The sequence below is a fragment of the Pseudophryne corroboree genome, chromosome 10 (genome assembly GCF_028390025.1).
Source record: "Pseudophryne corroboree isolate aPseCor3 chromosome 10, aPseCor3.hap2, whole genome shotgun sequence".
Lineage (NCBI taxonomy): Eukaryota > Metazoa > Chordata > Amphibia > Anura > Myobatrachidae > Pseudophryne > Pseudophryne corroboree.
In genome coordinates, this window is record NC_086453.1 from 290,288,579 (window position 1) to 290,314,522 (window position 25,944).

The 25,944-nt window shown below is 48.4% G+C and overlaps 1 protein-coding gene across 4 annotated transcripts in view; it reads left to right on the forward strand.

The window, feature by feature from the left end:
• Positions 1–25,944, forward strand: part of ARHGEF16 (Rho guanine nucleotide exchange factor 16) — a 207,985-nt gene that overhangs the window by 21,884 nt on the left and 160,157 nt on the right. Inside the window, exon 1 of one of the 4 annotated variants that reach the window (XM_063943349.1) lies at positions 9,959–10,017. The exons of 2 other annotated variants lie outside the window; for them this stretch is intronic. The gene's annotated coding sequence lies outside the window, so the exon portion shown is untranslated. Of the gene's footprint in view, positions 1–9,958; positions 10,018–10,530; positions 10,886–25,944 lie in introns of those variants that run through there. One more of the 4 variants, XM_063943348.1, reaches the window with a different exon arrangement.

The following is a 25,944-nucleotide window of genomic DNA, read 5'->3' on the forward strand; positions in this document are numbered from 1 at the left end:
ACTCCCCTGCTATTATAGCAGCCCTACCTGGCTTCTGGGGGCTGCAGCAGATACAGTCACTAGAAGCAAACCTGTTTGTAGCAGCACCTGACTTAAACTCCACCCCTGTATTTAGGCTCCACCTCTTGCTGCCGCCAGATGTAAGACCCATCTCGGTGACATCTGCAGTCAGTCACCGGGAGAGCAGGGAGGAGACAGGTTCAGGCACGATGCAGAGCCACGGGCCAGACAGGTTAGGAGCTGCCGCTGGTCCCAATATAGATGGATTTGGGTCTGCGGCAAATGATGCTGTTCTGACCTCCAAACTCCCTGACTCTGCTGTGTATGTACGGATGGTGTAATGGTTAGCATTTTTGCCTCACAGCACTGAGGTCATGGGTTCAATTCCCACCATGACCCTGTGCGGAGTTTGTATTTTCTCCCCGTACTTGTGTGGGTTTCCTCCAGTTACTCCGGTTTCCTCCCACATTCCAAAAATATACTGGTAGGTTAATTGGATCCCAACCCTAGCGTCAATGTGTGTGCGTGTACATGTGATAGGGAATGGAGATTGTAAACTCCACTGGGGCAGGGACTGAGTAAAGCGCTGCGAAATATGTGTGCGCTATATAAATAACTGGTAATAATAATAACAACAACAAAACATAAATAAATAAATAACTGGGACCTGCCCTCTGTGAGTACAGCTGGAACATCAGCCCCGTTCCGCGTACAGTAGCGGATCTTGCCACGGGCAAGCAGGACTTTTGCCCGGGGCACCACCTTCCGGAGGGCGCCGGCGCCATCCGGAGGGCACCGTACCATGGCAAGATCCGCTACTGCTGTGCCCCCCAATGCCCGCTGTTTCCCCCGCTGGTCCCGCTGTGAAGGGAACTAGACGTGTAGCGTCTAGTTTCTCTTTGTGGAGAGGACCTTTGCTGTGCGGTGCGCGATGACGTCATCGCGCACCGCACAGCAAAGGTCCTCTCCCCGAAGGGAACTAGATGCAGCGTCTAGTTCCCTTCAGGGAGAGGACCTTTGCTGTGCGGTGCGCGATGATGTCATCGCCCACCGCACAGGATTGTGGGACTGACACAGACGCTAGGGGTCGTAATTGACCTCTAGTGTCTGTTCTTGCCAGATCTGAGGAGAGGAGCAGCGCCGGCGGAGGTCTACAGCGGTCGGGAATCAGGAGCGGGGATAGTAAGTATTCTTTTTATTATTTTTTTTATTCTCTTTCAGCGGTGCTACTCTACTGTACAGGGGGCATAACTGACCACGCCCCCTGTATGAAGCCACGCTCCTATTTCCCGCCCAGGGCGCAAAAAGGGCTAGAACCGGCCCTGTCCGCGTATGTGCCTTACTGGAGAGAAGAGTGGGGTTTTTGGGGTTCGGCCTCAGTAGGATTGCCAGATGATCCCTTTAATAAAGGACACATATGACTACTACAGTTTGTATTGTACTATTGTCTGGGGCCGCAGGGCAGAAGCAGAGGTGGATGTAGACTTCATCAGGCCCCAAGCAAGATACCAATTTAGCCCCCCCCCCCTCCCTCAAACAATCCATAGCTCTGTATTTTCATTCCTGATTTATGACCCTTAAATTATTTATTGTTATCCTCCATACATTCTATTACAGTATATTACTTTCCCTCTCACTGATTGCACCATTTCCCCTCACCTCTAATTCCCATCATTACACCACTTGGTAACTGCATTTTATATCCCCTCACTGAATGTAGCAGGTCCCCATACCCCATTACTACACCCTCACTGACTGCACTGTATATGAGTGACCCAGGCTTGCTGATTGTAGCAAGTCCCATCACCTAAAATACTCATTATTATCCCCCTCACTCACTGACCACATTTATATTAGCATTTTATAATATCCACTGTTACATTCTTCAGTCAGTGTCACTGTATTGATTATATATCAGTGTCCCAACGATTGTAGCAGGCAGACCCCCATCGCCTATACACAGTAGTACTTAAAATAGAGTATAATAGCATATTGATATATCAGCATACCTCCCAACTGTCCCAATTTTCGCGGGACAGTCCCGTTTTTTGGAATCATCCCGCTGTCCCACCCACGGGCCGCAGTGTCCCGCGGTGGTGGGGCATTTGGGAGGCTCCTGTAAGTTATTGCTCTGCCTAGCAGAGCAGCGGTGAGTAGACGCTGTACACATGCACACAGCGTCTATTCACAGGAGACAGAGGGAGAATGGGCATGCCAGCAGCTCACAGAGCGCCGGGCATGCCCCCTCAGTGATGAAAACGGGGGCGTGGCTCGTGATCTCGGCACTCCCATTAAGCCATGGCCCTTTTCCATAGTTCACACTCCCTTTTTAAGATCGGTTGCAGCTTCGCCGCGCCATAATACCTAATCCTCTGTTGTCAATGTTGGGAGGTATGTATCAGTCAGGCCCTCCCAAGCCCAGATTGTAGCAGGCGAAGGTTATACACTGTGCTTCAAATAACATGGTTCACCGTTGTACCCCCCCCCCCCTTCCACCTCCAGTCCACCTTGCCTGATTGGTTTTAGTCAGATGTTATACAAATGAACACAAACAATGTAGTAAAGTACACCTGGAAGACCTCCCTGCTCCTCTCTCTGCGCATGTGATGTCATACACATGTGTGTCATGAAGGGTTGCAAGCACAATACTGCAATACTGGAGACGCGGGTATGTGCTGAATCCGGCATTCAACAGCTGTCTAATCACTGGCAGCCTGCCAGGAGTATTCAGCCAGTCCAGTGCTCTGACATTTCTAGCGGAGGTCGCAGTCCATCGGAAATTCCCTCCATACAGCCTTATTGGTGTGCCCCTGAGACCCATAGGGCCCTAAGCAGCCCCCTTGGTTGCCCTGTGGTAAATCCTTTACTGGGCAGAACTGGCTTATACTTAAGTGAATGACACTAGGAGGGTGAATTATACCTCTCATTCTGTATCACCATAAAGGGCCCATTTATTAATAACCGCATTTCCATTGCAATCTGGGCATGATTTCAGGGCCCAAAATTGCAGTGCAGTATGAGGTTATACTGGCCAGATGTAAGAAAGACCACCCACAGGGACAAGGGCTCGGAAAGGATGTGTTCAGACCTTTACCAGAACTCCTGCACATGCCTCTGCCGGCTAATTTTGCCAAGTGTAGCCCATAGGCTACAGCAGCACAATGCCATTTTCAGATGGCGTTACCTGCGGGGGCCAAACTCCTTGGTAAATTTGACAGCATCACAACCTCCACAGGAACCTATGAGGGCTACGGCTGCTCTAGGAAAGGGTGTAGTATGTTATGCCGGTGGTCGGGCTCCCGGTGACCAGCATACTGGAGCCGGAATCCCGACCGCCGGCATACCGTCAGCTGGGTAAGCGTAAATGAGCCCATTGCGGGCTCATTGCGCTCACCACGCTGCGGGCACGGTGGCGCGCTATGTGCACCACGCTATCTATTTTCTTTCCGGGGGGGTCGTGGACCCCCAAGAGGGAGAAGAACTGTCGGTATGCCGGCAGTCGGGATTCCGGCGCCGGTATGCTGGTTGCCGGGAGCCCGACCGCCGACAAAGTGAAGACCACCCCTAGGAAATACTCCTTTTTAATAACGCTGACTTCCGTCCAGGTAAGAATTTTATTGCCTTGGTTGAATTCTGTGATCAGGCACTGGTGTATTTATAATGGGTACACTATACACACGGGCACCTGGGGATCCAGGGGGGCCAGCACCTCACACCCTGCGCCCATTTTTTTCAATACTTCGGAGTCCCGCATTGCTGCAGCAGTGCTGCAAAAATCACTAGTAAAATGGTGCAGCAGCGTTTCGTTCTTGCACAGTAGGAAAATCACCATTTTCCAGGAGTCCTGCGCATGCCACTAGACCCTGGGACAGTGCTAGGGTCCCCTAGTGCCCAGAGTCAAGAGCACTCTCTGCTAGAGAGGAGGGGGCCCAGAAGGAGACTGCACACGGGCCTCCTCCTCTCTGAAGACGCCCCTGGGATCAGGTATCACAGTAAAGGCCAGTACTCACTGGCCGATGCGGGAGAGATGTGTGCTGAGCGTGCGGGGGTAGACGGGGGGGGCCGCTCATTTCACCCAGCGGGTGAAATGAGCGACCCGCTAGATTGGCCTGCACGGCAGGCCAATCTAGCACCAGCGATGGGGCTGCGCATCGCTATCGCTGTCGGGGGTACACACAGAGCGATCAGGCTTAAAATCTAAGCAATCTAGTCAGATTGCTTAGATTTTAAGCAGCGATTGCTCCGTGAGTATCCCCCTTAACATTGGCAGGGACTCACCTTTTCCTTCCTTTGTTGACATTAAAGAACAGTTTCATATCCCGCATAAACATTTAATCCAATTCCTTCAACTATGTAATTCCATGACTAGGAAATCCCATTTGCGGACCAGACCTCTTAACCAATTTTGAATCCCAGCAGTCGGCTACTAAGGGACTTGTCTCTATACTTTACGCTGACTGTAAGACAATCGATCCTACTCACAGTGATCCCCATGAAAGGGCTTGGAGGTGAGACCTGGGAAAGAGTCTGGAGGAAGAGGACTGGAAGGAGATTAGGCAAAATGCTTCTTCAAGCTCCATTTGTGTAAAAATAAAAGAGATTGCCTACAAACTCCTCTATAGGTGGCACATGGTCCCAACGCCAATTATCGTCAGTCTGCGCATGCACTGCGTTCGCACCCTGGCATGATGTGATCGCATAGTGATTGACAGCCAGCGGGCGTTCCGGGGGAAAGCGGCGCCGCTGCATTGGTGGGGAGTGGTGCAGGAAATGCAGGCGTGTCATGCCCATTTTCAGGGCAGGCAGGTGACGTCACATGCACTTGCTGCGACGGGAAACATTGCATACGCAGTCGCACCTGCCAGTTTGACTCAACTCTGTCCAAGTCCTGATCACAGTGCTGGCAATCTGTCACCTCTTCCAGGGGTCAAATGCTATGCTGACCCTGGGATCCCGGGCGCCAGCATAATATACCCAACGCCTACAGTATGGATCTACTGACCAGGAGATATAAATACTGTACCCACATCAAAGACAATGCAATTAAAAGTTGTTGGTTTTTTTAATACAGGTTGAGTATCCTATATCCAAAATGCTTGGGACCAGAGGTATTTTGGATATCGGATTTTTCCGTATTTTGGAATAATTGCATACCATAATGAGATATCATGGCGATGGGACCCAAGTCTAAGCACAGAATGCATTTATGTTTCATATACACCTTATACACACAGCCTGAAGGTCATTTTAGCCAATATTTGTAATAACTTTGTGCATTAAACAAAGTTTGTGTACATACACACAATTCATTTATGTTTCATATACACCTTATACACACAGCCTGAAGGTCATATAATACAATATGTTTAATAACTTTGTGTATTAAACAAAGTTTGTGTACATTGAGCCATCAGAAAACAAATGTTTCACTATCTCACTCTCACTCAAAAAAGTCCGTATTTCGGAATATTTGGATATGGGATACTCGAGCTGTATATATTTTCCTTGATGCAATGGCTGCCACAATCTTCCATTCTGTTACAGTTATGTGATTCTTCTTTTTGGTGATCACTACCAGTCTATGGGGGGTCATTCCGAGTTGATCGCTCGCTTCGGATTTTCGCAGCGCAGCGATTATGGCAGAACGGGGCTAATCTGTGCATGTACCGCAATGCGCAGGCGCGTCGTACAAGTACAAAGAGCTTTGTGGTTTTGCACAGGTTCTAGCGACGCTTCTAGTCGCACTGGCGGACGCAAGGTGATTGACAGGAAGTGGGAGTTTCTGGGTGTCAACTGACTGTTTTCTGGGAGTGGTTGGAAAAACGCAGGCGTGGCCGGGTGTTTGCTGGGCGGGTATCTGACGTCAATACCAGGACCTTTGTCGTAGCAATCATCGCATAGAATAAGTAACTACAGGGCTGGTGTTGTTCTTCACAAAATGTGTTTGCTGCCGCTCGGCTGCACAGGCGTTCACACTCCTGCAAAGCGAAAATACACTCCCCCGTGGGCGGCGACAATGCGTTTGCACAGCTGCTAAAAGTAGCTAGCGAGCGAATCAGGGCCTATAAGCACTTTACAACTGGAAGGGTAGGCCACTTCAGGGGCGCAATTAGGTTGTGCAGACACAAAATGGGGTTGCAGCAGCACAGTCCCCTAACAGTATCTGAGCATAATTATAGTAGGGTCAGTGATTACAGATTTATACATAAGTTCAAGCTGCACTGGGTGGAGATAACGCCATTCTCTTCCAAGTTGTAGTTTTAAAAATGAACGTATGTTTTTTTTCTATTCTCACACACACTGGAAACTAAAAATTTAGTGTTAGCCAAAAGTGAATGATTGTTTTGCCATTAGGTAACTGTAAGGGTTAAAATGTCACCCTTTATTCCCAGAAGTGAAATAGTTAATTGTGTTCCTCCCACAGACTGTCCTCCTACTCACACCTACAGAGAGATACCCTGCGGCTAGAATAGTATAGGGACAGACATGCGGGTCACATGATCACCTCCAGCAGATTAAACTTGATCCCTTATTAATATATAGTGCATAATGTGTATTAGCTTCCATAGACATGCAATACCGTCACATGTCACATCAGTGCCGTAACTAGACATTTTAGCGCTGTGTACAAGAAACAGCATCGCGCCTCCCCCTATATACAAAGCAGGGCCAGTGGAAAAAAATATAGGGGCGTGGCTTCATGGGGACACATTAAGTAGGCAGAGTCCCCTTTTTACACATTACAGCAACAGAGACCCCCTTGTTTACACATTACGGCAGGCAGTCCCCCTTTTTTACACATTACGACAGGCAGTCCCCCTTTTTTACACTTTACGGCAGGCAGTCCCCCTTTTTACACATTACGGCAGGCAGTCCCCCTTTTTTACACATTACGGCAGGCAGTCCCCCTTTTTTACACATTCCTGCGGGAAGTCCCCATTTTTACACATTATGGGTGGGGAGGGAAGGCGAAAGAAAGAAAGAAAGAAAGAAAGAGTGTGTGTGTGTTATACTCACCATCTGTGACGAGCGAGCATGATAGATGCGCCTCTCCTCTCCTCTTCCGTCTTCCTGCCCCTACGCCTTCCCATCTTCGCAGCGCAGGGCATTGTGGATGGTTTGGGGGCGGGCTGGGAGAGGCGTCATCTCTCCCAGCACACGTGGGGAGCGGAGGGGGGGGGGGGGGGCTGCAGTGCTGCCCGGCTACCTATGTGAGAGGTAGCCAGACAATGCAGCTGGGGGCCGGCCAGTAACGGCAGGAAGACGCAGCCAGGACACCACAGTGCGGCGACAGCGGTGGCGGAGTGACCTGGTAGGTGTTACCGGTGGTCCTGCGCCTCCAGCGCATCTGCGCTGTGTGCCAGGCACCACTAGCACACGCCTAGTTACAGCCCTGTGTCACATATTGTCCTACAAACCTCATCATGTCAGATTTTCTCAATGATATTCTAATCTCTTTATTGCTATTTAAATTCTTCATTGAATAGCAAATTAGTGTAAAACGTAAAAATTGTCTGAGATATAAGACAGTTTTGTTACTGTGCACTTTGCGCAGGTGCATGGTGGGGTGGGGGGACTGGACTGAACACCCTACTGCTAAACATAATAAGTGCCTACATGCTGAGACTTGTAGTGCCAGACATAAAAATAAAGAAAAAAAATGCAGGTGCACACTCTAAGTACTAGTAACAACGCTGGTAATTAGAACACTTATGATAAATTCTACAATTTAACATGGAGTACAATTGAGTTCTTAGCATAATTTTTGGCCAAAAATATGGACCCACCTACCACGGTAAGGTCACCTCATCAGATGGGTCCCACACATTCCTAAGGTTTAAGTCCAGCGCACAGGACTCCCCAGGCAAGCACCTCTTTCACACCACGGGGCTGACCCAGGTATTCCTAGGTTGGCACCATTCACACTGCACCCATTTGCAGAGGAACTCTCCTGCCGGCACATAGAGATGACATCATCTCCATGCGCCGGAAAATCCGGATCTTCCTATGCTGTAAATGGGACCCCTTTACACTGCCCCATTACACGGGTCCTGCCCTACTCATGACCACAGACTCTGCCCTGTCACTCACCGCATCTAATCCACAGACTCTACCCTGTCACCCACCGCATCTGCCCCACAGTCTTTACACTGTCACTGACCACATGTGCCCTGTAGACTCTCTCACCCTGTCACTGACCACATCTGCCCTGCAGGCTCTCTCACCATCACCCACATCTGCCTCACAGACACTCACCCTGTCACCCACCATATCTGCCCCACAGCCTGTACCCTGTCACCCACCATATCTGCCCCTTAGACTCTCTTACCCAGTTACCCACATCTGCCTGCAGACTCTCCCACCCCGTCACCCACCACATCTGCCCTAAAGACATAGACTCTCTCACCCTGTCACTCAACACATCTACGGCACAGACTCTCTCATCCTGTCACCCAGCCCATCTTCCCCACAAACTCTACCCTGTCAACCACCACATATGCCCCACAGACTTTCTTACCCTGTCAATTTCCAAACCTGCACCACAAATTATTTTACCCTGCAAAACACTAAACTTTACCCCGCAGACACTGAGGCTGCAGTCACGGCGTGTGCCATCCACGGCTAATGACGAGGGAGGGACTGGGAACTCCTCTCTTCTCTTCTGCTACCGATAGGTCAGCTCAGACTTGTATGGGGGCTGGAGCAAATAATGTGTGGCTTATATTTTTCCTGTAGGTGCCAATGTGTACAGGATTTTTTCATGTGGGGGACAATGTGTTTGCTTTTTTTCTCTGTAGGGGCTAATTTGCTTTTGTATGGTTTCTGTGTGGGTCAATTGGGTGCTTTTTCCCTGTGGAGAGCAATGTGTGTGTATTTTTTTGTTGGGACAAATGTATGTTTCTTTTCAGTGTAAGAACCAACGTGTGCTAGTAGTCCCTTGACCGGAGGGAGTGCTGTGAGGTGGACAGTGAAGGGGGGAGTGCTGTGAGGTGGACAGTAAAAGGAAAAGTGAGTGCTGTGAGGGGGTCAGTCAGTGCTGTTAGGGGGCAGTGAGAGGGGCAGTGTGAGCTGTGGGGGGGATCAGTGTCAGCTGCGAGGGGCTCAGTGGTACTCTGGGGCAGATGTATTAACCTGGAGACGGGATAAGGAAGTGATAAACCAGTGATAAGTGCAAGGTAATAAACGCACCAGCCAGTCAGCTCCAATATGTAAATTAACAGTTAGGAGCTAATTGGCTGGTGCGTTTATCACCTTGCACTTATCACTGGTTTATAATTTCCTTATGCCTTCTTCAGGTTAATACATCTGCCCCTATATATGCAGGAAGGACTCAATGAGACAGTTATTTAGTGGGCTATCAAGGAGATCAGGGAGGGCTTGATGAGGCAGCCATGTAGATCCATTGCTGTGCGCCGGAACAAAAGCCAGGGCCACTTGATTGTATTTGCCGACCAGGCTAAAAGTTGCCAGCCAGCCCCTGATTATATGTATGTTTACATGTGCTAACCCCCATGCAATGTGTGGTCCACATTGCAGCTGCCCCTGCTCTAGATCATAAGACCCCAAGCAGTTCACGTTTTCCAGGTCACCCAGCAGGTGCACAGGTGTGCTCATTACTCACTGACACATTTAAGAAAGATGCACAAGTGGAGCTAATTATTTCATGAGCGATTCTGTGGGGAGACCTGGAAACCATGCACTGTTTGGGCTCCTGAGGACCGAGCCCGAGAACCACTGCTATAGGGGATCAATCTCCAAAAGTTTGCTTTTCAGAGCTTGTTAAATTTTAGAAGACCACTCTTGCTAACTAGCGCATACCTCCCAACATGACCCTCTCCAGGAGGGACTAAATGCTCTGCTTCTGGACTACCCGCTTAATTTGTGATTGCCAGCACCTGTTTTGAAGAGGTTAATGGATAAGAAAGGTGTTTCAGCACAGGTGATAGCAATCATAAATTAAGAGGGAAGTCCAGGAGCAGAGCATTCTGTTCCTCCTGGAGAGCGTCATTTTGGGAGGTAAGCTAACGGTTTCTGTATATTTCATTACTGCAGCTTCAGCATAAATTTCAGGGGTAATACGTTTCATAAATAGGCCCTTTAGTACATTGCAATAATAGGGAATGATGGCAACGCAATAATGGCATCTTTTTGGGGGGTGTACATTTAAATTCTTATAACTAGTTCCAAACCAGGAAGAAATAGATTCAATTATTTCCAAAATGAATAAAATAAGCGACTGATCACATATACATTGTGCGGATGCTGCTATAAATCTTCTATCTCACTGTAACGTTAGGTGAGCACTGTACTGGCAATTTCACCATATAACAAAAGTTTTATAACTCGATTTACCATACTATCCCTTTAAACCAGGACACTTATGAATTACACAGGTTCTGTGGCTGACTAAACCAGGTGAAATGCAGGCTTGAATTAAGCCAGCCGCAGAGCCTGTGTAATTCATGTGTCCCGGTTAAAAGAGACAGTATAATAAGCCTACTTACAACTATATAGGGGTAGATGTAACATTATTCATTATATATAAAGAAAGATAATATAAACATGTAGCTCCAGCCCGAGTCTGCAATGAGAGCAGGAGCCGGGTAATTCCAGTTTGGCAGGAGCCCCGCAGTCCTCCCTCCCTCAGCCCTACTCTGTCCTGTACACACCTGAGTGATGTCACATTCCCATCACTGTACAATGGGGCTGTACTGGGAGGGAAGAGACACAGGAAGTGAGTGAGGGGAATGGAGAAGACTTCAGGCTGAGGACTGAGCTTATCTGCCCAGCGCACAGTAATGTCCCCTGCAGGATAATGTGAGGGGCCCCTCCAGGCTGCACTACCCCTCTCTGTCCCGTCAGGGGCCCTTGGAGCACGCGGCAGGTAAGGACATTGCTATCTCCCCGCGTAGAACGCTGAGAACTCTGCTGTGCGGATGCACGGGGCTTTCTGCACGGGTCACTGCTGTTATTAACCCTCTGCGTGCATGGTGGACTGGTTCTGCTGTCACTGTCCTGGGGTTGCTGTAGGAGGAGATCTCATGAATTGTCTCTTCTGCTGTGTCCCCCTTGATGACACAACACAAGAGCTGTGTGTTCTCTGTCAGCGTTTGTTTTCTAACAATTAGACCTGATTGTGCAAACTGCACTGAGACTGGTAATGGAGTTCTTAATGAGTAATCTCATGTTACGCTGCAGTGCTGGCATCTGCCGGAATAAGTTCTGGTTACTGTTGTATTAGTTATTGCAGCAGAGGAATCACCCCTCCTCACTAGCCGGAGGGCAGAATGCTGGATACACAATAGAACAACCTACTTTATTGTTAGCTTGTGTTCCTTTATGTTACATGTCTCTTTGTGGCTTGTACAAAACCTGATGGGGTAAAATTTCTAACACAGTAAACTCATAATAATACCTAACATAATAAAATTATATATATATATATATATATATATATATATATATATATATATATATATATATATATATATGATTGCACCCCATGTTCTATGCTTTTACCCCTGCTGGGCTGTAATTGCAGATTTGCTTGTAGATAAATTTATATAAACACCTTTTGTATACCAATAGGAAGCCTTATTATGGTTTGCTAATAACTGGGCATATTTGGATTTGTTGTTTCTGATTAAGAAGGGGTTATTGTAAAGAGTACAGTTCAAAGTAACTTTTTTTTCACCATTATTTATCAAATAGATGAGTAGACTTAATAATAATAACAAAACTTTTATTTATAAGCCATATAATAAGGGGAGGAATAAATTCAGTAGCAAGAATCTTGTACCCATGCTATGGGCAAGAAAACTATCAGGGGAGAAGATGACATGGGGGTCTATTTACTAAGCTGTGGAGAGAGATTACGTACAAGCCAGCTTGCCCCTGTCATTTATCAAACACAGCTTGTAACATGGCAGTTAGGAGCTGATTGTCTGGTGCTTTCTTTTTCCTCTTTTTCTCTCTCCAAAGCTTACTAAATAGACCCTATGGATCGTACTAGAGGGAGAATGAGGGAGGAGGGCCCTGCTGTGACAGCTTACATACTATACACCAGAGGTTCTCAAATTCAGCCCTAGGACCCCAAACAGTTCCCACAGTTCTCCGGAACACCCACTATGTGCACAGGTGTATTCATTACTCACTGACACATTTTAAAAAAATCCAAAGGTGGAATCTGTGAGGAGACCTGGAAAACTTGACCTGTTTGGGGTCTTGAGGACCTAGTTTGAGAACCTATGCCATATATCATCATTCCCTTGTGCAGTCTTATAAGGTGGTGTAAGTGATTTGCACCCTGTCGTGTTACTTGCTCTATGATAATCAGTGTGTACATATGGACATTTGCACAGTTCTGCTGCATTTGTCCTGTATGCAGGCTGCAATTCTTAGTATCTGTGAGTACGTATTTATTGGGAACTGCCCAGTACCCTTTACAGCGCTCTCCGTAGCCGTTCTCTCTGTCTGTGCTGCAATAATGCATAATGTATGGCTGAATGTGTGTATATATTGAAGACCTGCATTACAGGCTAGAGTCAATGGCCCATGTGTCATTATATATAGATTAAATAGATCAACATCAAAGAAACCCTGCAAGCATATACTGGTAGCTGTACAGTTTGCCTAATGCCTCTCACTGATAAATATAGCAGTTTGTGGTATTACTATAAAATATGCTTTACACATGTACTTTCCAATAGGATCTGGGTCAGAGAATCAGAGTAGTTCTGAAATAATAACAGTGGTGTTTACATAACATTTGATACTGTTATCAGTGAATGTTAAGCTGGTTGAGGACAGGATCTGCTGTAGAAAGGTGGAATCGGAGACCCTTATATCAAAATATGCTACATGTCTGGGGCAGGGACTGCATTGTATATATAAATGGGCAGGATCCAGGGCTGGTGGAACTCTGTAAGCCTGGTAAACCTAACAGGAGTATGCCCACGTGTAAACATTCGGGATACAGGGGATAATTCAGAGTTGATCGCAGCAGCAAATTTGTTAGCAGTTGGGCAAAACCATGTGCACTGCAAGGGGGGGGGGGGGGCAGATGTAACATTTGCATAGAGAGTGAGATTTGGGCAGGTTATTTTGTTTTTGTGAAGGGTAAATACTGGCTGCTTTATTTTTACACTGCAATTTAGATTTCAGTTTGAACACACCCCACCCAAATCTAACTCTCTCTGCACATGTTATATCTGCCCCTCCTGCAGTGCACATGGTTTTGCCCAACTGCTAACAAATTTACTGCTGCGTTCAACTCTGAATTAGGCCCACAGTAAACTTTCAGTATACAATATACAAGCAGAAATAAATTGTTACGGGCTTCGCCGCAATTTACAACCCACAGGGAAAAAGCAACCCCCCCCCCCCCCTTTCAATGCTTTTTCTATGGGAAAAATTCACGACCTTTCAGCGTTATTCTTCAACAATCTGACCACTTATCAAAATTCTGCCTCCTTATTGCACATGTACATCACACAGGGTTAGACACTGAGGGGAGTGGTTAGCCACAGCCGACAACACCCCCGAGGGTTAGCCATAGGCAACACTACTGGAGGGTTAGTCATAGCTGTCCGTCCCCCCTATGATGTTGGGATCTTCAGTGTCGGGATACTGCGGTCGGTCATGTAACTGCCGCCATCCCGACTGCCGGGTTTTCATATGTATTCCGGCTAAAGCTAACCATAGCTGCCAGATTTTGGATGAAATCTGCAGCCAACATCATTAAGATGGAAGTATGATTTAATGGCACTTGTATTGTAAATACATTTCATGTATGTGAGAAAATCGGCGCCTGCTAGCATTTTTTTTCTTCTCCCTTTAAAATTGTATGAAAAATGCATGTGTGTAACTTCATGGCTTAATGCTCATTGTATAGAAATTTAGGCAATGTAGTGTGTGTGTGTGTGACTGTCGTAAATCTATGTAAATGTTTATATCTTTGTGTGTTAATGCCTTGAAAGTTCCAGTTGACTTGCAGAGATGTTTGAGCAGAGTCACTGACCCAGCAGAGGGAGTTGGGGACAGGACCATCCCAACACTGTACAAGTATGTGGATTAGGTTAGAGGAGGCGGGGGAGCAGTGTTATCCGGTTTTGTTTACAAGCTGAGAAACACCCTCATATCATGTAGGCTTGTGTGCCTGTACACAAATACAGGTTTGCACAGGGAGGGCGTAGCACACCAAGACTGAAGCCTGAGATCTTGGTTATAGCTCCCCAGGCACTTTCTGTACATTGGGCCTAATTCAGATCTGATCGCAGCAGCAAATTTGTTAGCTAATGGGCATAACCATGTGCACTGCAGGCGGGGCAGATGTAACATGTGCAGAGAGAGTTAGGTTTGGGTAGGTTATTTCTCTGACGTCCTAGTGGATGCTGGGAACTCCGTAAGGACCATGGGGAATAGCGGCTCCGCAGGAGACTGGGCACAACTAAAGAAAGCTTTAGGACTACCTGGTGTGCACTGGCTCCTCCCACCATGACCCCCCTCCAGACCTCAGTTAGATTTCTGTGCACGGCCGAGCTGGATGCACACTAGGAGGCTCTCCTGAGCTCCTAGAAAGAAAGTATAATTTAGGTTTTTTATTTTACAGTGAGACCTGCTGGCAACAGGCTCACTGCAACGAGGGACTAAGGGGAGAAGAAGCGAACCTACCTAACTGGTGGTAGCTTGGGCTTCTTAGGCTACTGGACACCATTAGCTCCAGAGGGATCGCACACAGGACCCGACCTCGTCGTCCGGTCCCGGAGCCGCGCCGCCGTCCCCCTTACAGAGCCAGAAGCAAGAAGTGTCCGGAAAATCGGCGGCTGAAGACTTCTGTCTTCTCCAAGGTAGCGCACAGCACTGCAGCTGTGCGCCATTGCTCCTCATGCACACCACACACTCCGGTCACTGATGGGTGCAGGGCGCTGGGGGGGGGCGCCCTGAGCAGCAATATTAACACCTTGGCTGGCAAAACTGACACCATATATAGCCCTAGAGGTTATATAGGTGTAAATTACCCCTGCCAGATTTACACAAACAGCGGGAGAAAGCCCGCCGAAAAAGGGGCGGAGCCATCTTCCTCAGCACACTGGCGCCATTTTCCCTCACAGCTCCGCTGGAAGGATCGCTCCCTTGCTCTCCCCTGCAGTCCTGCACTACAGAAAGGGTAAAAAAGAGAGGGGGGGCAATAAATTTAGGCGCAGTATATATAATACAAGCAGCTATAGGGGAAAACACTCTGTCTAGTGATATCCCTGTGTATATAGCGCTCTGGTGTGTGCTGGCATACTCTCCCTCTGTCTCCCCAAAGGGCTTTGTGGGGTCCTGTCCTCTGTCAGAGCATTCCCTGTGTGTGTGCTGTGTGTCGGTACTGCTGTGTCGACATGTATGATGAGGATAATGATGTGGAGGCAGAGCAAATGCCTGTGAATGTGATGTCACCCCCTGCGGGGTCGACACCTGTGTGGATGGACTTATGGAAGGAATTACGTGACAGTGTCAGCTCCTTACATAAAAGGTTGACGACATAGGACAGCCGGCTACTCAGCTTGTGCCTGTCCAAGCGTCTCAAATGTCATCAGGGGCTTTAAAACGCCCGCTACCTCAGATGGCAGACACAGATGTTGACACGGATACCGACTCCAGTGTCGACGACGATGAGACTAGTGTACCTTCCAATAGGGCCACCCGTTACATGATTGAGGCAATGAAAAATGTATTACACATTTCTGATAGTACCCCAGGTACCACAAAAAAGGGTATTATGTTTGGTGTTTGGTGAGAAAAAACTACCAGTAGTTTTTCCTGCATCTGAGGGCCCGTCTCAGAAATTTCAGCGCACAGGGGGCTCTCTCACAGGTGGATCCCTGGATCCTTCAAGTAGTATCTCAGGGGTACAGGCTGGAATTCAAGGCATCTCCCCCCCGCCGTTTCCTAAAATCTGCTTTACCAGCAACTCCCTCTGCCAGGGAGGCAGTGTTGGTGGCTATCCAAAAACTGTATTCACAGCAAGTGATTGTCAAGGTACCCCTCCTTCAACAAGGAAAGGGTTACTATTCCACAATGTTTGTGGTACCGAAACCAGACGGTTCGGTGAGACCCATCTTAAATTTAAAATCCTTGAACACATATATCAAAAGATTCAAGTTCAAGATGGAATCGCTCAGGGCGGTTATTGCGAGCCTGGACGAGGGGGATTACATGGTATCCCTGGACATCAAGGATGCTTACCTGCATGTCCCCATTTACCATCCTCACCAGGAGTACCTCAGATTTGTGGTACAGGATTGCCATTACCAATTCCAGACACTTCCGTTTGGGCTGTCCACAGCACCAAGGGTGTTTACCAAGGTAATGGCAGAAATGATGATACTCCTTCGAAAAAAGGGAGTTTTAATTATCCCGTAATTGGACGATCTCCTTATAAAGGCGAGGTCCAGGGAGCAGTTGTTGGTCGGGGTAGCACTATCTCGGGAAGTGCTACAACAGCACGGATGGATTCTAAACATTCCAAAGTCACAGCTGGTTCCTACCACACGCCTACTGTTCCTGGGGATGGTTCTGGACACAGTACAGAAAAAAGTGTTTCTCCCGCTGGAGAAAGCCAAGGAGCTGTCATCTCTAGTCAGAGACCTCCTGAAACCAAAACAGGTATCGGTGCATCACTGCACACGAGTCCTGGGAAAAATGGTAGCTTCCTACGAAGCAATTCCATTCGGCAGGTTCCATGCAAGAACCTTTCAGTGGGACCTCTTGGACAAGTGGTCAGGATCGCATCTTCAGATGCATCGGCTGATAACCCTGTCTCCAAGGACCAGGGTATCTCTACTGTGGTGGCTGCAGAGTGCTCATCTTCAAAAGGGCCGCAGATTCGGCATACAGGACTGGGTCCTGGTGACAACGGATGCCAGTCTTCGAGGCTGGGGAGCAGTCACACAGGGAAGAAACTTCCAAGGACTTTGGTCAAGTCAGGAGTCGTCCCTACACATAAATATTCTGGAACTGAGGGCCATTTACAATGCCCTAAGTCAGGCAAGGCCCCTGCTTCAAAACCAGCCGGTACTGATCCAATCAGACAACATCACGGCAGTCGCCCATGTAAACCAACAGGGCGGCACGAGAAGCAGGATGGCGATGGCAGAAGCCACAAGGATTCTCCGATGGGCGGAAAATCACGTCTTAGCACTGTCAGCAGTGTTCATTCCGGGAGTGGACAACTGGGAAGCAGACTTCCTCAGCAGACACGACCTACACCCGGGAGAGTGGGGACTTCATCCAGAAGTCTTCCAACTGATCGTAAACCGTTGGGAAAGGCCACAGGTGGACATGATGGCGTCCCGCCTAATCAAAAAACTAGAGAGATATTGCGCCAGGTCAAGGGACCCTCAGGCGATAGCTGTGGACGCTCTCGTGACACCGTGGGTGTACCAATCGGTTTTATGTGTTCCCTCCTCTGCCTCTCATACCAAAGGTACTGAGAATAATAAGAAAACGAGGAGTAAGAACGATACTCGTGGTTCCGGATTGGCCAAGAAGAGCTTGGTACCCAGAACTGCAAGAAATGATATCAGAGGACCCATGGCCTCTACCGCTCAGACAGGATCTGCTACAGCAGGGGCCCTGTCTGTTCCAAGACTTACCGCGGCTGCATTTGACGGCATGGCGTTTGAATACCGGATCCTAAAGGAAAAGGGCATTCCGGAGGAAGTCGTTCCTACGCTGATAAAAGCCAGGAAAGAAGTAACCGCAAACCATTATCACAGCGAAAATATGTTGCGGGGTGTGAGGCCAGGAAGGCCCCAACAGAAGAATTTCAGCTGGGTCGATTTCTGCACTTCCTACAGTCAGGAGTGACTATGGGCCTAAAATTGGGTTCCATTAAGGTCCAGATTTCGGCTCTGTCCATTTTCTTCCAGAAAGAACTGGCTTCACTACCTGAAGTTCAGACATTTTGTAAAGGGAGTGCTGCATATTCAGCCCCCTTTTGTGCCTCCAGTGGCACCTTGGGATCTCAACGTGGTGTTGAGTTTCCTAAAATCACATTGGTTTGAGCCACTAAAAACCGTGGATCTGAAATATCTCACGTGGAAAGTGGTCATGTTATTGGCCTTGGCTTCGGCCAGGCGTGTATCAGAATTGGCGGCTTTGTCATATAAAACCCCTTATCTGATTTTCCATATGGATAGGGCAGAATTGAGGACTTGTCCTCAGTTTCTCCCTAAGGTGGTATCAGCTTTTCACTTGAACCAACCTATTGTAGTGCCTGCGGCTACTAGGGACTAGGTGGATTCCAAGTTATTGGACGTAGTCCGGGCCCTGAAAATATGTTTCCAGGACGGCTGGAGTCAGGAAAACTGACTCGCTATTTATCCTGTATGCACCCAACAAACTGGGTGCTCCTGCTTCTAAGCAGACTATTGCTCGCTGGATTTGTAGCACAATTCAGCTGGCGCATTCTGCGGCTGGACTGCCGCATCCTAAATCAGTAAAAGCCCACTCCACGAGGAAGGTGGGCTCATCTTGGGTGGCTGCCCGAGGGGTCTCGGCTTTACAACTTTGCCGAGCTGCTACTTGGTCAGGGGCAAACACGTTTGCTAAATTCTACAAATTTGATACCCTGGCTGAGGAGGACCTTGAGTTCTCTCATTCGGTGCTGCAGAGTCATCCGCACTCTCCCGCCCGTTTGGGAGCTTTGGTATAATCCCCATGGTCCTTATGGAGTTCCCAGCATCCACTAGGACGTCAGAGAAAATAAGATTTTACTCACCGGTAATTCTATTTCTCGTAGTCCGTAGTGGATGCTGGGCGCCCATCCCAAGTGCGGATTGTCTGCAATACTTGTATATAGTTATTGCCTAACTAACGGGTTATTGTTATGAGCCATCTGTTGAGAGGCTCAGTTATGTTTCATACTGTTAACTGGGTATAGTATCACGAGTTATACGGTGTGATTGGTGTGCCTGGTATGAGTCTTACCCGGGATTCAAAATACTTCCTTATTGTGTCAGCTCTTCCGGGCACAGTATCCTAGCTGAGGTCTGGAGGGGGGTCATGGTGGGAGGAGCCAGTGCACACCAGGTAGTCCTAAAGCTTTCTTTAGTTGTGCCCAGTCTCCTGCGGAGCCGCTATTCCCCATGTTCCTTACAGAGTTCCCAGCATCCACTACGGACTACGAGAAATAGATTTACCGGTGAGTAAAATCTTATTTTTGTTTCTGTGCAGGATAAATACTGCTTGCTTTATTTATATACTGCAATTTAGATTTCAGTTTGAACACACACACACCACCCAAATCTAACCTTCTCTGCACATGTTACATCTGCCCCACCTGCAGTGCATATGGGCCCTCATTCCGACCTGATCGCCAGCAGGCTACTTTTCGCACTGTTGCGATCAGGTAGTCGCCGCCGACAGGGATGGTGGGAATCGCTGTGCTCGCTTGTGCAGAGAGCTGCACAAACAAAAGTTTGTGCAGTTTCTGCACAGCTCGGGACTTACTCACCCGCTGTGATCATCCAGGACGGACCTGACGTCAGGATCCCTCCCTCGAAACAGCTGGGCACGCCTGCGTTCGGACGGACACTCCCTGAAATCGGTCAGTTGACGCCTCCGGCCGACCTCTTCCTGTCAGTCTTCTTGCGGTCACGGGTGCGATCGCTTTCTTCGATCTGTCGCTCCCTGGCGACAGCCGTCGCCAGGGAGCGACGCGCCTGTGCATTGCAGTCGCGGCGCATATGCAGTTCAGACCCGATCTCACTGCTGCGAAAAACTGCAGCGTGCGATCCGGTCGGAATGACCCCCATGGTTTTGCCCATTAGCTAACAAATTTGCTGCTGCGATCAGATCTGAATAAAGCCCATTATGCAGATGTGATTAAGATCTGCAGCAAAATAGCCGTTCCTATTGCTGGAAGGGAAGGTTAGGAAATCATGCTGGTACAACAAGAGATGGATTCTGCAGCACACGTATGTGGCCTAAGTAACTGTATAAAGGAACACTTGCTGATCGTGTCTGTGTATGGAACTAAGGGGGACATTTACTAAGCAGTGATAAGAGCGAAGAAGTGAGCCAGTGGAGAAGTGGCTCCATCAACCAATCAGTAGCTCTGTATCATTTTATAGTATGCAAATTATAGATGTTACTTCAGTGCTGATTGGTTGCCATGGGCAACTTCTCCACTGGCTCACTTCTCTGCTCTTATCACTGTTTAGTAAATGTCCTCCTTAATTACTGAGACGCAGCAATAGTTTTACTTTTGTCAGTGTGTTGGTGGTATCCAGATATCAGGTCCTGAATGCATATTTGCCTAGTCTCCCGAAATGTCCAAAGTGAAGGGAGATTGCGGAGCGCAGTTCAGTTGTTTGGGCTTTTTCCACGCTGATCGTGACCAGAAGGTTGCATTTAGCCGCGTAAAGTGCATAGCGGGGTCCTCCTGGTGAGCAGGATTTCTTATATGGTTTCCCTTAGTTGGAACATGGGTGCCACGGAATAAAAATTTGGGATTATTTAAAATTTTTACTTCCAGAGCCTTGGGTTTAAATTCAGTTCCTGCGGGTTCAGTATGAAATACCTGCAGGCCGTCAGTATACCGACAGCGCCGTCCTGGCCACCAGTATGCCCGCAACGGGGCGAGCGCTAGACAGCACCTAGCGGACTCGCTGCGTTCACCACACTGGACACCCATAGAGGGAGAATAGCCTGTGGCGCCGGTATTCCTGCGTCAGCATTGTGACCCCCGGGAACCTGACTAGCGGTATTGTAACAGCTTACCGTTCCTGCACATCATTTCATGCACAATGTCTACTTCGGGATCCGGTCTTTAGGTCGACGGTAAGTAGGTCGACATGGTTTTTAGGTCGACAGGGACTCTAGGTTGACATGCCAAAAAGTCGACATGGGGTTTTCAAAAAATTTTTATTTTACGATCCACGTGGACTACAATTGGGAACGGTAACCTGTTCTGAGCGCAGCGAGGCACCTTGCCCGAAGCATGGCGAGGGGACACTGTGCACTAATTGGGGTTCCCGGTCACTGTACAGAGAAAACGACACCAAAAAAGTTTAAAAAAACTCCCTTATGTCGACATAGAGTCCCTGTCGACCTAGAAACCATGTCGACCTACTTACTGTTTATACACAGTGGGGTAAATTTACTAAGATGGGAGTTCTATTTAAGATGGTATGTTGCCCTTAGCAGCCAAACAGTTACTACTTCTCATTTGCTGTATCTAGCACCTTCTAGAAGATACCTGTAATCTGATTGGTTGCTATGGGCAACAGCCCATCTTAAATAGAACTCACATCTTAGTACATTTACCCCAATATATGAGCCAAAGGGTACATGTGGGCATTATGCAAAGGTGCAACAGTATAAACGCCTGGAAATTTGGTGACTTTGTTTTGATTAGAGATGTACAGAAAAGATAGGCAGGGTGGGCACTGCCTCACCTGCCATAGACTTTTTACCAGGGGCGTATCTACCCATTGGCCAGGATGGCACTCGCCAGGGGCACCAGCCGAGCAGGGCGCGCCGCTCGACGGTGCCACCCTCGGCCAATGGGTGGAATCCCTTAAGCCATAGTGTCTCGGCTAATGGGTGTAATCCCTTAAACCATAGTGTCATAGTACCTGCTGTGCCGAGCTGCCTGTGCATTGCCTGGGATGGAGGGCGGAGGATCGCTCAGCAGGCAGGAGCTGGCGCCGGTGTCCGGCACCACAGTGCACTATGGGGAAGAAACTGAAAATAAACTACAGCTCCCAGCAACCCTTGCTGTCGGGAGCTCCCGGCGGCAAGGGCTGCTGGGAGCTGTAGTTTATTTTCAGTTTCTTCACGTAGTTTGTTGGGGTGCCGGACACCAGCGCCAGCTCCTGCCTGCAGAGCGATCCTCCGCCCTCCATCCCAGACAATACACAAGCAGCTCGGCACAGCAGGTATTGCCAGACATTGCGGCTATCTACTGGGATGTTGTGGGGTGGGGACTAGGGCTATGTGCTGTGTGGGGAGGCTATGTATGTGCTGGGAGTGGGGGAGACTGCTACTATGTGCTAAGGGCAGACTACAGCTATGTGCTAGGAGGGGGGATGGAGACTATGGCTATGTGCAGGGAGGGGGACTATGGATATCTATGCTGGCAGGGAACTATTGTTATGTGATGCAATGGAGGTGGGATTACTGTATGACTGTGTTGGGAGAGGTGGAGACTGCGGCTATGTGCTTGGGGGGGCTACAGCTATTGCTTGGGGAGGTGGGTGCTATGGCTATTTACTGGGAGGGGACTATGGCTATGTGCTGGGAGGGGGATGGGGACTATGACTGTGGGGGCATATGTGTATCTGGCACTGTGGGGACATATGTGTATCTGGCACTGTGGGGGGCATGTGTGTATCTTGCACTGTGGGGGCATATCTGGCACTGTGGGGGCATGTGTGTATCTGGCACTATTGGGGGCATATTTGTATCTGGCACTGCACTATTGGGTCATGTGTGTATCACACTCCCATTTTCATTGGCCACACCCATTTTTTCGATGTGCGCATACACACAGTACCACTAAGATTTTTTTTTTCTACTTGCACCACTGGGTAGTGCGCTGCACTGCACTTCTTTGCACTACTATTTGATTATACTATCTGGCATTGGGTGACATTGCCTCCTCAGCCAGGTCAGGCACTGCTGATGTCTCCTCAGTGTTATAAGAATTACTATGTGGGCATAATGTGTAAAGGGAACTGCTACTGTGTGGGCATGATGTGTATAAGGGTTACTACTGTGTAGCATAATTTGAATTGGGGGAACTATTGTATGGTCATGCCCCTTTCCCACAAGATCATGTCCCTTTTTTGCACATGCACCTTCCCTATTTCAAATATGGAGGGCGCCAGTCCCTTACTTTGCCAGGGGCGCCCGGACCCCAAGATACACCCCTGCTTTTTACTCCAGAGTTTTGACTATAAAAATGATTAGAATAATACAAAGAAGATATTTCTAATATATTCCTTGTATTCTTCATATACTTTCTACAGTCTGGCGCCCATTTTGTCAGTCCCAGGCCGCACAATTTTTGATGGCAGCCATAAAGATATACCTTATGAAATGAAACGAAAGTTGGGGTCATTGTGTCACACACAGACGTTCTGAGCTAATGACTCGCCTGTCGCTGCGCTCAGCCTGAGGATAGAAGCAATAACAGAACATCCTGCTCTTGGGCAATCCCCGCCTCTGTAACTTATCTTTAGGGCTCTTCATGATGACGTGTCTTTTGTTCTGGGGCTTTTTACCTTGGCTAAGATTAGCCAGTTATGTGGCAAAATAAGTGTACACCATACAAAAGACTAAGCTATTAAACGTAAAACGATCACAGAAATTAAACGCGCTGATAAGACCTTTCTGCTCTGCTGTATGAAAACTGGTATGTGATGCAATCAATCATTTTGGGGGAGAGAGAAAGTACCAGCCAATCGGCTCCTAACTGCCATTGTTATAGGCTGTGTTTGAAAAACACAGAAGCTGATTGGTTGGCACTTTGAGGCCGATTTGCTGTTTCGTAACAACAAATCTACATCGCTCTGAGGGGGTCATTCTGACCCGATCGCACGCTGCAGTTTTTCGCAGCGGTGGGATCGGGTCAGAAATGCGCCGGCGCCGCAGTGCGCCGGCACATGGCTGCCCGCCGTTGCGCTACGATCGCCTCTGCCTGATTGACAGGAAGAGGCGGTCGATGGGCGGGAGGGGGTGAAATGGCGGCGTTTGGCCGCTGTTTCATGGGCGCAGTCTGGCCAATGCAGGTGTGGCTGGACCGTGCAGGGAGTGGCCCGCAGCGGCTGCGTGACGTCACATGCAGCCACTGCGGGCCGGGGAGCGAAGAGTAACTCCTGGCCAGCACGCTAAAGCTGCGCTGGCCGGGAGCTACTCTTGAAGTGCAAAGGCATCGCCGCTGTGCGATGCCTTTGCACTTCTACGGGGGGTAGACTGCACTGATATGCTGGGCGTCCCCCCGCATGTCTGAGTTCATGATCGTAGCTGTGCTAAATTTAGCACAGCTACGATCAACTCGGAATGACCCCCAGAGTGTACGGGTGATTCCGCTAGGTTTGCTGTGCTGCACATCATACTTGGCAATATCACTTGCAAACTTGTTTTTAACCTAATGAAGGACAGAGCATGATCCTACTTCCTTCATTAAACTCTTTCCAGTGTGTACACTCAATCTGGGCTCAAGGGCATTTGTTCCCATGTCGGAACAAATGCCCATCACTCCAGTGTGTACCCAACTTAAGCATTGGAGAGAGATAAAGTACCAAACAACCAGCTCCTAACTGACATTTTTTTTTTTCAATTGCAGCGTGTAACATGGCAGATAGCCTGATTGCTACTTTATCTCTCCCCCCTTTATTTCCCTCCCCCTTCTGTACTCCCCAAGCTTTGGTAAATCTCCCCGTTTATCTGATCGGATTGTAACGTGTGCCTAAAGTTTACTAATATGATCGCGCAAAAAAGCAATTGCACATTGGAAGACAAGAACAGTTGATGCGTGCGGCCGTATTGCAGGTCACACAGTCACCAACAATGGGTAAGTCCGTTATCTGGGTGTCACTTTGCCCTGACGTTTCATTCTCAAACCATATACAGTTACATAGTTGTTGAGGTTGAAAAAAAAGACAAATGTCCATTGAGTTCAACCTGTATTATAAAATTTCGTATAAAAAAAAAATGTTGTATCCTTGGATATTTCTTTCAATTAGGAATTTATCTAGTCCATATATATATGTGTGTGTGTTTCATTTTGTACTTAAGCACTTAGTAGGTCTTACCCCCATATACGCCCCTGTGCGGCCTTTGTGACACCATATAAGTAAAAATATATAATAATAGTGCACACCGTCCAAAGTATAGAGACCTATAGAGGGGAATTCAGTTGTTTTTGGGTGCCTGTGCATAAAGGGATCCAGTACGTGAAGAGCATCAGACAGGTGATAGTCACTTATTTTCTGATGGCCGTGAGTGCAGTAGGTGCCCATTAATTATTGCGCATGTAATGCTCAAATGCACCGGGTTTAGATATGTAAAGTGGCCAACCCATCCAACGTACCAGGCCCACTGCTTTTGGGTGGATTTTGCTTGCCACCTCGGGAGGGTGCAAGCAGAAATAATAGGTGCCTGCGGCACTCGCGCACATCTGGAAAACAATTGAATATTGCCCATAGGGCGCCCATTACTTGTGCCCATTAAACAATTCAGTAGGCTCATGTAAAAAGGGCACTAAAACTGCAGCATGGAGCTCTGACTCGTTAGTGAGCCTGAGAACCGGTGTCACTGTGTAGTTATAATCGCCCGTCTTTCTCCATGCTCTATATTTCTATTACGTCCTAGAGGATGCTGGGGACTCCGTAAGGACCATGGGGAATAGACGGGCTCCGCAGGAGACATGGGCACTAAAAAGAACTTTAGATATGGGTGTGCACTGGCTCCTCCCTCTATGCCCCTCCTCCAGACCTCAGTTTGATACTGTGCCCAGAGGAGACTGGGTGCATTACAGGGAGCTCTCCTGAGTTTCTCTGAAAGAAAGAATTTTGTTAGGTTTTTTATTTTCAGGGAGCACTGCTGGCAACAGGCTCCCTGCATCGTGGGACTGAGGAGAGAGAAGCAGACCTACTTAAGTGATAGGCTCTGCTTCTTAGGCTACTGGACACCATTAGCTCCAGAGGGAGTCGGAACGCAGGTCTCCCCTCGCAGTTCGTCCCGGAGCCACGCCGCCGTCCTCCTCACAGAGCCGGAAGATAGAAGCCGGGTGAGTATGAGAAGATAGAAGACTTCAGAGGCGGCAGAAGACTTCAGATCTTCTCTGAGGTAACGCTGCGCGCCATTGCTCCCACACACAACACACATGGCAGGCACTGATGGGTGCAGGGCGCAAGGGGGGCGCCCTGGGCAGCAATTTTAAAC